Consider the following 4656-nt stretch of genomic DNA (forward strand, 5'->3'; position numbering starts at 1 on the left):
ATTACACGACGGATAATGGGTGGAATTTTTACAGTTTATTTTAAAACGGCTATTTTAGGCCATTTCTATTGGTTAATTTATTTTACTTTATTATTTTTATCAGTTATTTTTGAGATAGTATAAAAGCTTATTTCATTGCAATTGTTTTCTTTTATCATTCTCAAATTCAACTGCTCTAATTTCATTCTCTCTCAAGCACTTACTCTCCTTCTCTTCAAGCTTTTATTCTCTAAACAGTGGCACCTGTTGTAATGATTATTTCTCAAACTGGGTTCATTTATGAGAAGAACAATTTCACTGCATTAGTTAACAAGGGTATTCAGCAATCAGATGACTATCACAAGATGATGGACTTTGTGAAGAATTGCAAGCTCAATTATGCCATGCTGGAATCACCCAGAATCTTCTGTGAAGTTGTTGAAGAGATGTGGACCACTGCTACCTACAACTCTACTGAGAAGACCATCACTCTAACCATCAAAGGTAAAGAATTATGTATCAATAGTGATGTGATAAAAGCATGTTTCAAAATTCCTGATAACAATGTGACTTCACCACACAATGACACTGATATTATCAATATGCTTAATTCCATGCACTATGCACTTCATACTTCTAAACTGAGTGATATTAGGAGAATGGGTCTTAGGAAGGAGTGGAGTTTCTTGTGTGATGTAGTTACAAAGATTTTCTCAGGAAAGATCAGTAATTTTGATTCAGTGAATATTTCCATGCTTAACATGCTATATATGCTAGTTACAGATAAATTTTATAATTTCAGTGACCTTGTCTTGTTTGAGTTAGGTTTTAAATTAGGTGAGTTAGCTAAAAGAGGTAAGAATGTGTATTATGCTAGATTTCTTATGTTATTGGCTAACCACCTCTGTGAAGAGATTGTGCTTGAGAACCCTAACAACAAACTGGATTGTTGGGTTCAAGAGAGAAGGCTCATTGCAGATTTGAATAGGGCCAATCATCACAAGGATGTGCCAATGTTCTAGTTTCCTGTAATGCAGGCACCTCAGGTAACTGAGGTAAGTTCATCCATCCCTACAACTATTCCAACCTCCATAATTTCTTTGAGTTCAGGAGTAGCTATGGCAACTGTGCCAATAACCAAACAGTTGCCTACCAAAGCTGCCAAACCTACTACTATTTCCAAATCGAAATCAAAGAAAACCCCCTCTGGTATCTCTCAAAAGATGCCAGTTGAAAAATCCACAAAAGCCAAGGAGGGGAGTGTGAAGGAGGGAAAGTCAGGTGAGGGAATGGGTGAACATCAAAGAAACCCCAAAAATAAGGTTGGAGAGTTGAGTGAATCCCAGCCTAGCCACACTGCAGTTTCCCAACAAACTGCAGTGCTTAAAAAGGATAAAAGCTCACTTCTAGATGCATCCTCCCAAAAGGATATAGTTATTGAACAAAACTCTCAACCAAGAGCACAGGCCAAGATGCTTAGGGACACAAGCTCACCCCAAACTTATACAAGAAAGAAGAAATCTAAAACCTCTTGGGATGCACAGGATACACACATAGTGCAAACTGGTGCTAAAAACACAGTCACTGCACCTTCTCAAGTTCAGTTTGATGTGGCTCCAATAAATATGGAGTCACAGCCAAAATCTCTAGTTATAAGAGCACCTCAAACACCATACTCACCAACAAATTCTCTGGATGTGGATATGATAAACACATAAATTCCTGATTCCCCTTCTTTAACTCTGTTGGGGAAGCCAAAATCCAGTGCAAGTGAGCATCATCTTTTAGATGATTTGTTGGCTCACTTGCCAATTCTTTCAGAAACTGTTGTGTCATCTGTGCCTAAAATTTGTTCAATCAGCACAGAGTCAACAATAGTTTCTCTTCCCACCTCATTCATTTCTACTCTCTCGACGGATATTGCTCATCCATCGAGTAGTGATTGTATCCCGACGGATAAGCCTAGCAGTTATCCGTCGGACAGCAAAACCACTCACTCGATGGATATCACTCATCCGTCGAGTATCTCTGCACAACTTCAAACTTCAATTATTTCAAGTGCAGAAAATTTAGTGGTTGTACAGTCACTCTTAGGATTGAGAGAGCAGAGTGTCTTGAGTGAGAGGCTGGGTTGCTCCCAGGCAAAAGGAGAGGAAATGAGTGAAAATCTGCAATCCATTTCTTCAGGATTGGCAAAAGGGAGTGAGAGGAGTCCCACCTTAGTAGGTGATGGTGAGGGTGTGAGGGTAGGAAGCAAGGGTGAGACCCTGATGCAACAAAAGAGAGAACATGAGAGAAAAGCAGGTACAGAGGATATAAGGGTGGATCCAGCCATTGCTCATGAGTCAATGATTGTGGATGATGCAGAAAAGGAAAGACAATTTCAGCAACATTACAAAGCTGTAATTGATAACATTTCCTTGGATGCTGACACTTTTACTCATCCTGTGTCAGCCTATCAACTGTTGGCTGCTCAGGGCAATGAGGAGGCAGAGAAGACTTTAAATCTAATACATACTTCAGAATCTCTACAAAGGGATAAAGCTGTTGTTAATTTAATGCCTTCTACAGCAGGTGAGCCATCTGAAGAATTTGGAGTAAATTCTAATGATGATGACTCTGTTTCATTTGATGGAAGCATGAACTTAGGGGGAGATGAAGGCCCAAGTTCTATTCTAGATCTACCTGAATGGGCATTGACAAAGGAGTCTACACCAGGACAATTCAATGTATCCTTAGTCAAACAAATCATGTCTATCCAAAAGGCCATTCAGAACACCTCAAATGCTGGTACCAAGGCTATTCTTCAAGCCCACCTAGATTCTCTACATCTCATGGAGCTACAGCAATTAAGACAGAATCTGAGTATGGATGAACTTAAAAAGGATATAGCTGACTTGAAGACCTACAATTCTGATAAGCTGGATTTAATAATGCCCTATGGTACCATGCAGGATCTGCTCCTGAGACTGAGAAGAGAATCAGATGCTGAAAAGAAGCTGGCCAAATTGGAGGACAGAGTTCAAGTTATTGAAAACTCCGTGGTCACCATTCTTCAAAATCAACAGTCTCAGACCAGTCTTCTAATGCAACTGGCTAAAGCACAAGGCTTGACTCCTCAACTTGATGATAACAAAAAGGGGGAGAAAGGACCAAGTGAGGGGGAGAAACTTCAGATACAAATCAGTAAAGTAATTGTGCCTTCAATTACTGTCTCAAAGCCACCAGTTGTAGATGGTATAGATCTGATTCAAGCAGCAGCAGCTAACTTGAAAGTTGCTGAGAAGGAAAAGTTGAGTTTGGTCAACTGGAAGAAAATTGATAAGGAGATACAGAAAAAGTTTGAACTTGTCAAGGAGCCAGTTAATTCAGCCATCCATCACTCTCAAGTCAAGCAAATTAGTGTGCATGAGATGAGCATGAATTATCTGAAAAGAGGACAATCCTCCTGCATCAAGTCTCCAAAGGCTGAAATGATTCTTAAACCAAGGGCAAACTACTCAAAATCATCTTTGAAGAACCCCTTGGACTTTGTGTATGAGACACCCAAGCCTGATGAAAAGAAGCTTCTGTCAAGATCAATTATCTTCTATACAGATCCAGCTGATTCAATTTCTAAAAGAAGGGTTGCTAAAATTGTCAGAAATGGGAAAGAAATTTGTGTGGTGGCTGGCCACCCTCAATTTGCTCAAGCAAAGAGAGAAGAAAAATCTAGATTGAAGCAGGAAAAGAAGCAGGCTGCTCTAGATGCTAAAAAGGCTAAACAAAAGAGAGATCAGATTGCTATCTTGGCCAAGCTACATGTTGTAAACACATCACAACAAATTCTCTCTCAACCATCTGAAGCTACTGAATCAAGGAAGCAAGTTGAAGAACAAAAGAAATCTCCAAGAAAGAAAGAATTGGCTAAAAGAACTAAAAGAAAACTGGATATTGTTGACAAGGAATTGGAAGATCAATTTCCTAAGATATCCACACCAATTACAACTCAAGCAACAAAGCCTTTTGTGGTATTTGAAGACATAAAGGTGGTGGATCCCTACAGGAATATTCATGGTGAACCTATTGTGCCCAAGGATGAGCCAATAGATTGGGATAACATACCAATTCCAGACTTCAATCTACCAATCCTTAGCAAGCCAAAAAGGACAAAGTCAAGAGCAGTCAAGAAAGTGAAGTTGTCACCTCCAAATCCGAGTCTGTAGTTAAAACTCAGCCCAAAGTCAATAAGGGAGACTACATGTACTTGTGTGACATCAAAGAATTTTCTGATCTAAACCTCTATCTGGATGAACTAGATGAGGTGAGAGGAATTGATGCATTCAGAAACCTACGTGAAAGGTTAGTGTTCAAGTACAAAGGAGGAAAGGAGATTCAGTGGCCACTTCATAGGATTCTTCAAGAGAGCCAAGCTGTACTGATTAAAGTTTATTCATCTTTCAAGAAGAACTTTGGGTTTAATATCACTGCAAGAAGACTAGTATTGAAGAAGATTGAAGAACTAAGGAGTGTTAGAGCAAAGATGCACTCCCAAAGACTCTAATTATCCTATACACTGGGAGAAGAGTGCATCTAAGGCCATACTGGCTGATGGAGTTCATAGATGACAAAGGTGTGAGAAGATTCTTCAGATTAGAAGACCAATTGAGCATCTCCAGCAATGAGACTCTCTTAGAA

Source organism: Apium graveolens, unplaced genomic scaffold (assembly GCF_009905375.1).
Source record: "Apium graveolens cultivar Ventura unplaced genomic scaffold, ASM990537v1 ctg6837, whole genome shotgun sequence".
NCBI classification, from domain to species: Eukaryota; Viridiplantae; Streptophyta; class Magnoliopsida; order Apiales; family Apiaceae; genus Apium; species Apium graveolens.